This window comes from Strongylocentrotus purpuratus, unplaced genomic scaffold, assembly GCF_000002235.5.
Source record: "Strongylocentrotus purpuratus isolate Spur 01 unplaced genomic scaffold, Spur_5.0 spur5_scaffold_13, whole genome shotgun sequence".
Taxonomy (NCBI): domain Eukaryota; kingdom Metazoa; phylum Echinodermata; class Echinoidea; order Camarodonta; family Strongylocentrotidae; genus Strongylocentrotus; species Strongylocentrotus purpuratus.
Window position 1 is genome coordinate 1,092,086 of NW_022145598.1, and position 13,854 is coordinate 1,105,939.

The window sequence follows — 13,854 nt, forward strand, 5'->3', positions numbered from 1 at the left end:
TCTACCACTTTTTTCAAAGGATAATCAAGAGCCCCTTCTCACAATCGGTGGAGTACACATGCCATTTCTCCTTTATCTTGACAGTGACCTTGTGCCTTTGCGTTGATTGTCATCAAGTGTCTACCTGCCCCTCTGAAAAATGAATAAGCATTTTAAGAATTATAAAATTATATCAAATATCTAACATATCATACAGATTACATTACAGGATCAAAAGAAAGTATTCTTATAATATTTCAGTACACTACATACATGTACAGTACTGTATGTGTAGGTGATAGATCAATACGTCTACATGTGTACATGCTAAACCAATTAGAAATTTATTTAACAAAGCCAAAGAAATCCATGTTATGTAAGCAAAGGATATACAAATCTTCCAATAAATATTTGCGAAAAGCATCTCAAGTATACAAAACAGTGATAATTACACAAATCTTGTGTATGTGAATATTGTTGAAGATGTACAGTACATGTACATGTACACCCTGTATAGGAGGCAATTCAAATTTCATAAGAATGTGATTCAATCTCTGTATGACCATAGGATTGAATGTACATGTACATGTACAGAGTACTACAAAAAATTGCCACATTAAAGCTAATGTCAAAAGGACTTCACAGAGGATTTGAAAAGACTAAAATGTGATTTAAGTTTCATGAGCTGCTATGTAAAATGATTCAGCAGTGTACTGGAGTACTAGCACTATTCTAAAGGATTTGCTCAGTGTCACATTATAAGACATTATACAAAGCAATATTTTTGAATTTTTAACTAACAATTTCCTACTCGATTTGGTTTTCCTACATTCTTGTATGGCTGGTAGTTTGTCTATCCACAACATGTACTCTCTAGGTGAAATTTTACAGGAACCAGTAGTGAATTTGATCTGTGTTTGCTTTATTACCTTCATGTATACAGTAGCAGGTAATTTTACATGTACATGTACCATGCATTAAAATGCATATTTGCCCGGTCCGCAAACTAACAGTTTTGAGCGGGCAATATTTCCTGATAGTTTCTCTCTTTCGGGTTTCACCATTCACTTTGAGTACAAAGATTGTGTTCCATATTGGACCTTTCAAACAGCTAAAATCGCCGCAAAGTTTGAGCAGACTATCATGCGGCGCTGTAGTAGGGTATAGTGACCGTACGTGATTCACAAATGAATAGGTAATAATTATAATCTTTTGAGAGATACAGTGATATGCATTTATATGTACATGTATTGCCCTTACTGAATTAGTGAAGGCAATACAGGGTGTATTACCTTGTTTCTCCCTCAAGGCCAGTAATATTATGTAAATGACAATCATGTTAAGCTCCAATTAATGACAGGTTATGCCAAACTATACCATTTGAGAACCCTTCATCCCAAATCTTCTACATAGGTGAATTTCACATATCTTGGGGGCAAAGAATGTGATCCATAATACATGTAGCTATTCATAACCATGTACAGTATCATCATGATATTCAAACTACATGTATCACATCAAATGTAATACATACCAACATATTTGATTTAGAGAGGCTGTGTTGTTGTGAGGAAAAGTTTTTGCCCTGAATTTTTGTTAACATTTTTATTTACATAAGGGTGGTGTTGATATGCTTACTATTATTTACATAAATAGAAAATGAATTAATGTGACACCTACATGTACAGGGTGTATATCAAGATTTTTTTCTCAAAACTATTGCAGCTACAATGTACCATTTAAAAAAAAGGTAGGCTATTTGCTTAGAAGTCAGGGTCAGCAAGACAACCATTATTGGAAGACATTGGAAGATCACATTACCAAAACAAAGTATTCAGAATTTTGAACCACATTGCTCACTTCATCACTGTATGGAAAGAGAATGACTACCGGTAGTCTGATTTGATTTACATTTCTTTAAATATAGCCCAAAAGAATACTGGTACTATTTACATGTTTAGTGAGATGGAGAAAGGGAATGGCCCATCAATCGTAACTGATACCACTTAAATCTATAATGCAGCCTCACAGCTCACTGAACATTGTATAATAAATTGAAACAGGATTTTCCAAAGATTAGAATTTTATACTACTCAAAATAGTAGGCTTTTGACCACTTCTATTGCAGGTACAGGCCATAGTTCATCCATACTTCAGAGTTGAAGCTGCCAGGAGAGGAATTTAATCTATTTCTTTTTATTAGTATACAAATGTTTTAATTTTCTAATTATACCTCAGATCAAAACCTGTTTTGCTTTAAAAAGTGATTTGAAGAAAGACACTCGCAACCAATTTCAACCAAACTACCCGGTAGTAAATGGAGCTTCAAATTTAGATTGCATGTAAATGTCACAGATATTAAATATTTGAAGGAAATATGCATTTCTGAAACAATCCACCCTGTTTAGAAAGTTGGTTTTTGTTAATATCACTTATGAGAATATAATACTATCCTTTTTTATTCTGTAATACGTGTAGACCTATTTCTCTATGCAATGATACCCAATTGATTGTGGTGCTATTATTGAGAGTTATCATTTTGAGAGTTTCACCAGTTCTTTTGGATAACAAGACATCTGTTTAGGTGCAGAAATCTACAATCACTATGGAAATTAAGGACAAAGAAAGCGGACAAAATATACAGTTCCTCATTCTACCCTCAACAATTGCTATACATGGTAGACAAAGGAACATCCCTTCACTGCTATTATGTAAAAATGTGTAGAACAAAATGCATGTGACACCCGTTCTACAGGTTTTTACATAATAGCAGTGAAAGGATGTTCCTTTGTCTACCATAGCAATTGTTGAGGGTAGTATGAGGAAATGTATATTTTGTCCGCTTTCTTTGTCCGTCATGTTCATTGTGAATTTCATTAATGTACATGTATGTATTTTAGAATCAACATTAATATTAAGAGTCACTATTTGTTTTGCAACATTGTCACTTACATGTATCGTGTTTCCCATTCAGCAGTATACTGCACATATCAAAGTTACAAAATCCATATTATTTAGGCACCAATGTAAACAGAAATTCATTGGTTAAAGAATGTTATGCAATGCTATGCAAATGATGAATTAACAAACAACAAACTTTTAAAAGTACTCATACAATCATGTTGACAGAAAATTAAAATTAAAATTGCAGAATAGGCAAGGTCCTGAAGTTGGATGTCTTTTGATATTCTTGTCTACTGAAAATAAAGCTACAGGTATTTAAATTCTGTAATACAGCTTTTTGACAAAGCTTTCACAATAAGAGATAACATCATTTCCTACACTGCAAGATATAAACAATAAGGTGTCTTCATTTTTGTTGCCATGCATTAACAAATTGTGTTATGTTTTGAGCCTGAACTCATATCACAGAATGTTTGTTGTATGATTGCTAAATGTTGGTATTTTTATACACTCTACATGTAAAATGGATATTCATTATTCAACATTTGAAAAGTTCTTTAATACAATAATATCTCTAGGGTTGATAAAATGTTACACTTCTATTCAACATTAACCACAAAAACATTTTTAGCTGTTGGGTGAAATATTTGCTCACTGTGTTAAAAAAAATTCTACTAAGAGTTGTTCAGTAATTGAAGTTATGAAAATAATACAGGTAATCACTATTCATTCCATATTGTTGTTAACCAATTGACCTAGCCAATGACTTTGACTCACTCCATATTTAAAAACATCATTACAATTTTTAAATATTGACTTTTGGATGATGAATGAAGTTTATAATGATGAATTTCATGGCTGTTTGATGAACAACACATCAGCAACAACATCAAAATATAGAGTTGTTATATTCAGTGTACAACTGCATGCTTCTGCTGCAAAGTATCAATAATGTTGTTGGATCATGTAATATACCAACCTTTATAACAAGTTGAATCCGTAGATAAAGAAAGATCAGAGAAAAAATTGGTGAGAGTTTAAAAGAAAAAAAAAAAAAAAGGGAAAGTTCAAAGAAATTGATTTAAAACAAGAAGAACAAAATTTTTAGAAAGTTGTAATCACTTAACATTCACAACCAGCAATGTACAATACCCTGTAAGTCATTCTACTGGACATAATTGTAAATCTCCATTCGTTTCACACTTTTAAAACAAAGTTTACAGTATACCAGTCCCTTTTCTCTCAGAGCTGTACTAAAAAAATATTCAGAGAGCTCAATAGGTCCTCCAAAAATGAAGAGGTTCTATCATAGTCATATTACATGTGCAAGTGTTGAATGATATTGGTCCAACATTACATCACTATACATGCCCAATCATCAATTCAAAAATTTGAAATTCATATACAGACTACAAATTTCAAACATTAAAACCTTACTTATTACTTGTCTGAGTTTGTTCAAACTTTCACCAGCCTGCTTCTAAAATTTTTCTGTTTCCTTCAGAGCATCTTACTTTTAGGGTTACATTTCCCATAAAAAAACTATTACTATCAATACTTGCTAATGGCTCTCATTACCTTTAATATCTTTACTAATTAGATAAAAAAAGGGTCACAAAATAAGCATTAAAATTGTAACTTCAAATACGGTACTCTTTTGGTGTTGAATAACTTGAACACCAAGTGTCATGTGATGGTTTAAAGGCTTTAACCTTTTTACCAGGCAAGTCTTCAATAATATTCCAATTACCGGTATTTATACAATATCTTTTATTGTCATTAAATTGTTTCTGGAATTAGTGCTGTGAGTTTAGTGTGTAATTTCCATTCAGTGCACACAGCCAGTTTATCTTTGCGTGTACACAGTTATGACATTTACCAAAAACAAAAGCAGTATTTCAGCTAGGTACATTTGTACATGTATAGTATGTTGTACAGTACATTTAAGACCAGCAATCCAGCGCGCATTCACAACAACCATTTTCTCTGTAAAGTTGTTACAGTAGTAACAGTACTGCACACAAAATCATCATGCTCATGGAATAGTCAGACCGCAATGATTGACATATTAGCGAGTTTTCGCTCAGCAACATACAGACCTTCGCGGACGCAGAGCACTCAGGTTTACGGCCGTCGCATACAGACTGCCCTCAATACAATATGTGGTTTTGCTTTTCGGTGAATGCGTACGTATTTCTACGGAGGTATTGCATTTGCAATGCCATTAGGCAATTTTTGTAATGTAACCAAATTTAATGCAAACGTCTTTGTGAAGTGCCTCGATACAAAATATTTCTTTCACCTGATAAGGATAATAGTATTTCAATAGACAGAATCCAAACTGCATACATTAGTTGTTGCCAGTTCGACAAACATTAGGGGTATTTCGCAAGCTAATTGCGGACAGAGAATCTGCGGTTCGTGTGCAAAATCAAGAAGCTACTATAGTAACAGCAGGGTGATCGCTGAGGTACTGAAATCAAGAACGGGTTTTGGCCAAATCTATGGGCGTTCTCAATGACGCCCCAAGTGAATAAACAGCCAATCAGCGAGCTTGTACCAAAGATGGTTATGAGAATTTTGTCGTCTAATAACGAAGGATGACGAATTTTAACGGGCGGATCTAGCTTCTTTTCTATGGCGTGGGCGGGCAGGGTTGACATTTGAAAAATCGCACCAACCAATATTTTGCTTAGTGGGGGGTAGGGAGCACTAAAATTTGTTTTCAATTTGAAAAAAGTGCCAACCAATATTTTTTTTTTTTTTTTGGGGGGGGGAGGTAGAAAGCACCTTGGCCAGCCAAAGGGGGATTTAAACCTCCTAACCCCCCTAGATCCGCCCCTGGCACAAAGGACTCTTCGGTGAATTTTGTTTCTTCCGATTATTGTTTCTGAACAGTAACAACATGAATATGGATATGAATTGTTTTAAAACTTGATGATAAATTATTGTTGAAATTTGATAAAAAGCCGTTTTGTGGCTTGGTTGAGACAAGTTGTGCTAGTCATGTAGTCCCGTCTGTACTGTATTGCGTTGAAGGGAACAGGCCATTTTCGTAATGTAATCAAATTTAATACATACTGTACGTCTTTGTGAAGTTCCTCAATACAAATTATTTCATTCACCTGTCTAGGATTCGCAATAGTCAGAATGCAAACTGCATGTATTAAGTGTGGCAACAACTAATGTATGCAGATTGGATTCTGTCTATTTAAATACTATTATTATCAGGTGAATGAAATGGTTTGTATCGAAGCACTTGATTCACTTGGGGCGTCATTGAGAACGCCCGTAGATTTGGCCAAAACCCGTTCTAGATTTCAGGGCCTCAGTGGTCATCCAACTGTTACTATAGTATCTTCTCGATTTTGCACACGAACCGCAGATTCTAATTCCGCAATGAGTTTGAAAAAAATTGCCTATTATTATTACCATGACGGCAAGAGAAAAGACTCAATGGCATTGGAAAAGTTGTAACTGTACAGGTGTAGTAACCATACTGCACACAAAACCATTGCGCTCACTGGAAAGTTAGATCACAATGATTGGCATTGTTTGCATGATGACAAGAGAAGAGACTCAACGGCATTGAATCAAAATCGTACAGTGTATGGAAATGATTATTCAAGGAAGTAGCAGTGGAACTTAAACTTTATTTTTAGACTGATGACATTTTTGTGAAATATTGACTTCAGACTCTTATAATGCTGAAAAACAGGTGATTATTTGTTCTTCGTTTATCTGTTGTGTAGTGGTGGTTCGTGCCTATACACGGTCGCAGCACTATTCTGGATAATAATTTAGTCTGGTTCTGCATAATAATTTATCAAATATCTTCTACACATTCTTACTTTTTTTAAATTATCTTCAGAAGCATTCATAGAATTCATTGCGTATCAACTATCAACCAAACTACATGTACAGTAACTCAAATGTCATCCAAGAATGGTGGTGTTGTTGTATTTTACAGCTATTTTCAGTTCATTCCTTTTTCTTTTCAGGAGATTTTTGTACATTGTACAGTACATCAACCTTTAGGGCCAATTAAGTGTCATCATTGATTTGACGGTATTGAAGGACTCAGATGGAGGAGTTATTATGTGGTTACTTAATTGGAAAATTGGAAGTGATCAGTGGCATCACAATAAAGAATACCAGGAGTTATACTGGCACATACATGTACATCATTACATATTAGTAAAGATTTGTTCAATCAGAGATGCAGTCTTGTTTAATAGTTACCCTGGTATAGAAAATGTGAGTAGCTCATACCAACAAAATCATTACCACTATTTGGCATACATGTACATGTACATGTACAAATATAAATATGGTCAATGTTAACATTAATCCTTATATACCGGTAATCATCTAGTGTATAAGTAAATGTTTGCATGTTTGATTTGGGTTTCTGAATATTTAACTACTATCAGCTTGCCAATTTGATTATTTCAGTAAAAAGAGATTCAATATCATCTGACTTGAGGAGGCGCAATAGCTCAGTCGATAGAGCAGTGGTCTCGTAATCCGGTGACCCGGGTTTTAAACCAAGGCGATGTGCTAGTTTGGTAAGGCATTAATCCTCACTACCAGGTTCCTCGGAGAGGACCTAAATCCGTCGGCCGTCTGGTTGCTTACTTACAAACATTTATGCATTCTTAGCAGTCAGATAAAATAACCATCACATTGACCGAGTCATGATGTCATCTCTAACAGTAATGTCAAGAGAATCTGAAATACCGTAAACATGGCATAGTGTAACCTTGTTTATTGAACAATAATGAAGTACTTTCATGAATCCATGTTTCAGAGAAAGCTAGAGAATGAAACCTCAAATACTACCAATATATTCACCAATCTCATTAATTTCTATGGAGGTTCCTTGAGTGAAATAAGGTTATACATGTATGTTAATTTGTCCTAATTAGGAATTAAAAACATCTAAATTAGTAATACAAAATGTACGTTTTCTGCATGCAACAGAAAAACAAAATTAAGTATTCTTTTTTTTATCAATATTTATCCTCAAACACAACTTTTTTGAAAATCCTTGCAGAAATGTGTTTTAAATGACATCCTTGTCTTTCACATTATGATACAATTTAAGTGAAATTTTGTCATCAAATTTTTGGCAAATTTGGGGCTCCCAACACTTTAGAGGGGCTTTAAACTGCAAGGGAAATGTTCACTATGGTTCATTGTACAAGATATGTACCAGCCAAATATGTAGTTGGGGGTATGTATCTAAATTATCCATTGCAGGCAAATGATCAAGATCTTCTTTGCATGAGATTAGCTTTTTTACATTTTTGTTATAATTTATTAAGGGGATGAGTTCAATAACTCATCCTGACTTGTCCTCCCAGTGGTTTAGGATGGGATCTTGTTGCGGATAGCAGACCAGCATTTTTCTTTTGATAGGGTCTTCTTGGATTGATTTTTTCCAGTAAGTTTTCTTCCACTCAAAGACCAATGCACTTTGTATACAAGTTGAATTTAGCTGTAATTGGGCAAGATTTTGTCTCTATACGTACGGGTTAGTGAGGGGAGGCTATGCAATGCAGTTTGTGTGTGATCACCCATCTTAACTCGCACAGAAGCTTCAAGAAAAGCATCAGATAAGCTGAAAGTACATGTAAGTCCTTCTATTTCGATGTTCTACAATTAATGTTATTTTCATAGTACCGGTATAAGAAAATTAGATTCATTTTGTTTTCAATCATTTTTTTTCTATATCATTTTGTCTAGATTCTGGAGTAAATCTCTAATTGACCCCCCCCCCCCCCCCAACCCCCTCCATTGTGCATATGCCAAGGATAACCGTAAATGTGTCGGTGTATGGGGAAGTTTGACAAATGTCAGTTTTATTTCAAAATTCCCCATACCAGATAGTTATTTCTGTCTATTGGCGAGAGAGATGCCAAGGCCAAAGGTCTCAATGACTGCTTTGAGGATGATTGCATCTGTGCCATATTGTTAGCACTTACAATTACATGTACACTGAATTCAGTTCCGTCGTGAGTAATTCTCCTGCTCGTTTGCTTGGAGTGACAAGATTTTGTGTGTATTTGTAGTATCACGTTCTTCAATGGCAGTTTGCATTCTTTCCATTTGTATTTTTTTCATTTGTAGAGGTGTAGATCTATGGACTTATTTTCAGCTTACTGTATCTGTCCAGCTCCAGTTTGTGAAGCTACTGAACTGTGCAGGATGGGTACGGCGCTCATGCACACACAAACTGCATTGCATAACCCAGGGCCGCCAACCCTCCCGCATTTGGAGGGAGTCATATGCCACCACACTCCTTTTCCCGCCGTCCCACCAGCTCGTAGCAGGAGACTCTCGCCAACATGCCCTTCCTCCTGCTCTCCCGCAAGCTCCTGGTTTATGAAAAAACCTCACGCCAGACGTGTAAAATAAACCAGCGTACTTGTATCATATGGATTTTGTTTGCTCATGGGGGGGGGGGGTAGTGGGCACTTCTTACCCTTCCCTGTTGAGCTCCCCACAGCCACACTCAGTCAGCTCTGTATAGAGGCAGTCAGTGAATATGGAGGAGCCTGACGTAGTTATTTATCATGTTTAGATCTAGATCTATAGTATAGGCTACATGTAGCTAAGCCGAGTCTAGGCCTAGGCCTACACTGTAGTAATTAGTAGGTCTAGGTCCTATAGCAGAACAACCATAACCATTGATATCAGACTTTTCAGAGACCAAAGGCAAAGCAAAGGCAAGGCTTTCATCGGTCCAACATCAGGAACATGCAGGCTGGGTTCGCGCTCATCGATTGACGAGTACTTGTACTAAAATGCATTAATTAACTGACTAACGAAGTTATAGTCTCATCTTCTTAGGCCACCGCCGGCAGGCGGCCTGGCAGGCGGCCTGGCGGGCGCAGCCGAGCTCAATTCATTCAACCAATGGTGGTGATTTGGGGCTTTCCCTAGCTCTAGTCTGGATACTGCGTTACTTAGAAGCACACAGTTTCAACTAATGAAGCTATGATAAGATATATATATATTTAATCTACTACTCTTATTGACAATTAAGGAAAACCCAAAACAAACCTTACCTTAAAACATCTCGAAAACACCATTTTAGCGGCTTCTGTGGCGTGGTCTGTCTCTGAGGAGGGCATGGGACGACGGATCGACGATGAACTAAATACCCCATTCACAGTGGTTTTGAAATTTGTAGCGGCGTTGTAGCGGAGCGGCGACACCGCCATAACACCGCTACAAATGCATTCACAGTAGAAAAGTTATCCCGCTGCAGCAGCGGGATAAATATCATGTACCCATTCACGCTGCAGCGGGTGATTTTTATTACCTCCGTAACAAACACGTGTATGCATGGCTCATGACCCGCGAGTGACCCCGATATGACCGGAAATACTTGCTTGAAATTGCGCGGTAAACATGTCAAGTTGCTTTTTGTATCCTCGATCATATTACTTTTAAAAAAACTAGCATTTTTATTGCTTCCAGTCAGAATATTTTAATTTTTTGAAGTGTGAAATATTTTTATTTGGATAATTATAATACCTACATAATAATAAAATCAATTTGAATCCACTGGTTACTTTATTTCTATTTCACTTTATGTTCCCCATTGCTGTAGAAAAGAGGTCAGTGATAGGTAAGTAAACAAATCACACGTGTTTGTCGCGGTGTTATAGCGGAGAGCCTTCACACTGAGTAAACACCGCGACAGCAGCGGGACTGTCCCGCTGCTGTAGCTAGGCGTCCCTAGCGATAGTTTGTGTCGGCGTTATCGCTAGGCGGTGTTATCCCGCGATAGTTTATAACGGGTCCGAGCCTTCACACTGAAGACAACACCGCGACAGCAGCGGGACAGTCCCGCTGCTGTCGCGGTGTTTGAGGCCACTGTGAATGGGGTATTATAATAGACTAGTCTAGTTCTAAGCACACGCAGACCGCTATTTGTGACATTAAGCTGATCAAGTGTGTCTCATGACTCTCATCTCGACTCCAACTGACCGTCGACCCTACGGCTATCCCCAGTGGCATATCTAAGGGTGGGGGGGGGAGAGGGGGTCCCTCCCCCCTGGCCAAAAAACTGTTTTCAAATCAAAATGAAGACGGGCGTCCTCCCCTGGGGTGGGCACCAAAAAAAGGGGGTGGGGGTGTTGATTTAAAAAAAAAAAAAAGCAGTGCTCAATACCCCCCGCCCCCCCCCCCCCTCGTTGCTCGTGTGTCAATCACGGAACTTCCGTGGTGTCCATCAGAAAGATCACATAATGTTGTTGTTTTATAGTTTTTATTGGCGTGTATATTTAGACTGCAATAGTCTTTTCACAAGCTTGACGCAAACATTATTTCCTATAATTTCATCGTCATTTCTCTCCATCATAAACTTTAATAATGTTATATTCCAATCCAACGTCTATTCTGATTAAGAGTATAGCAATTTAGAACAACAGTCTTAGAAAAACATAAAAATTGACCGGTATAATAATAGGCCCAAATTATCCTATTAAAAAAAAAAGTTTATGGTAATGTTAAGACTTTGGAACTGTTCCTTAGTCTATTTTAGCAGTGTTGAAACCGTCGATACCCATGTACATGATGTGGCTGTGTTTTAGATGAATGGTCGAAACTAAAATTTATGCTGAACAAATAAAGCGACCAAATAAATGAAATGTTAAGCTTTGCTTATGATTGCGGTCTCCTGCACTTTTCCAACAGAATAGTTCAGATGATACTTTAAATTTATGATAATATGTTATGGAAGTAATAAGTTTCGTTATTATATGTACATATATTATGTGCAAAAAACATTTTGACATTAAGAAATTATTGTTTGTTTATGTTTTATTATACCTTACATGTATTTTATGTTCTTTGTTATTCAGTTATATTTTATTTGGAAAATATGCAGAAATAAAATCAAATAAAAAATATACGAAATAAAACGGGTGATAATAGTGAGATGCGCCTACAATTTCACATTATTTTATTCTGTTCACCCCACGATCCAATTTGATGTCTGAGAAAATTAGACTAACTTCCGGCAACATGGAAAAAAAAAATCATTACTGCGTATACTATAGTAGGTAGTCTTTAATAATCAACAGGTTACGACGTAACATGGTTGAATGTTGAAACGAGATGTTGTATATGGTCAATTTCTCTCTCTGACAAAATATACTGCCACATCTTTAGACACACGCAAATATTCCTCATGCTCCCTAGGCCCTGCCGAGGGCTAAGTCAATCAGAGATTATTGAGACTTAATATAATATTTAATTATTTCTGTTTTCAAGACTAGTACCATTTATCAATACATGTGTAGGCCATTTCACAATTATATACTTTCCACTTGAATAGCAACAATAAGCATTATCATAATTTAAGACTAACAAAATATATATTATTACATTAGCAAACCAAGGAATTTGTTTTTTCCAATAAAAATATCCTTATTCCTGTACATGAACTTCAAATTGGCTACTTGCCTGGTTGCTGCAGAAAGAATAGATACGTATGTGGCTAAACGTCATCATAAAGCTTGGCCTGTTCTAAAAACATACTTATAATTGTACTTTGATGATTGTAAATAAGCAAAGAATCAATAACAATAAATAACAAAAGATTGTTATTGATATGTATATTATCAAACAGTATTTATGTCAGTATTTTGAAGGGTACGACATTTAAAACGTGTACCAATATCTAAACAAAAATATAAGATTTACATCAAATTGGCCCCATTTAACACCCTTCTCTACACATATAATTACGACTCAATGCTATTGATACAATACCTATCACAAGCTGGATATTTTGTAAAAGCAGTAAGATATGCATTGTGCAATTATTCCACAATAGCTCAATATGTCATTGAGAACGCGGATCATATCGCCTGTAACAGCATACAAATTGGGACGGATTTTTATGCCAAATGTACGCGTAGTCCCATTTATACATATTTCTGTGTACAGTGCTCGTAACTTTACCAAGACTGGGCAAAATTTCTTATCATTTTGATGATACCAGAACCTTGCAGTACACACCAGTACTTATATGCTACATGATCAACCTTTTTCTGATCGATTCCACACTGTTGCATTCACAATGCAATCGCATGACCAGAACTCAACTTTAATTTTAAATGGGTACCCGATAAGGCGGATACAATGGTAGGGAGTATCCCTGTCCTCATCTTGCTCAACATTAATTATTTTGGGAATTATTTATTCACCTGACTCATCAAACTCACCCTTATACCATCATTACCCCCACCCCCCCCCCCCCCCCCCCCATCGCCTATCTTTAAACAAATGAACAAACACACACACACACGTAACATTTAAATTATCATTATTCATTAATTTTGTATTATCACAGGCGTAATGAACTATGGCAGAATTAAGCGATATGTTAAATAAATATGAATATATAATCATTACTGTTAAAATGATACAACATAGCTATGTAATTTATAGAGGGAATTATTCGGCTTCATGCGGGATGCACCTATCACAAAGTGACTGGTATTTAGCCCAGGGGATAGTTATTTCTAGTATTTGGCCCAGGGACTAGTTATGCCTAACAAGACAGGGAACAATAGGCTCTCAAGCTAGAGTGCATGTTGTCAATAGGAGAGCTATGTGTGTGATGTGTGCTTTTCAATTGGAGAGTTTTGGGTGTGATGTGCTTTTCAGGGATACCTTAGAGAAAAGAGCTACACTTGTGCTATGTGAAGTATAGGGTGCATGTGTTATTGGCAGGGGAGAACAAATTTAGCACTGGTCAAAGCAGGACATGTTTGCTGAATGCATGTGAGAGGAGTTAGCTAGGATGCGCAGCAATTATCTCATTTTGGTGCTATCTTGGTGAAATCAGGGCAAGCAGGCCAGGAGAAGACTCCTCTACAGCTCCCAAATTGTCTTCGACACCTGTTAAAGTGACATTGTTGTATTCTTTTTCATATCTGTATCCATGTT

The 13,854-nt window shown here is 36.4% G+C and overlaps 1 long non-coding RNA gene across 1 annotated transcript; it reads right to left on the reverse strand.

Moving 5' to 3' along the window:
• Positions 1–48: 48 nt before the first annotated feature.
• LOC115922930 lies at positions 49–10,046 on the reverse strand. Its single transcript, XR_004063682.1, has 2 exons — positions 9,957–10,046; positions 49–132 (listed from the first exon to the last, which is right to left on the reverse strand). It is a non-coding gene; the product is annotated as an uncharacterized LOC115922930 (long non-coding RNA).
• Positions 10,047–13,854: the final 3,808 nt, after the last annotated feature.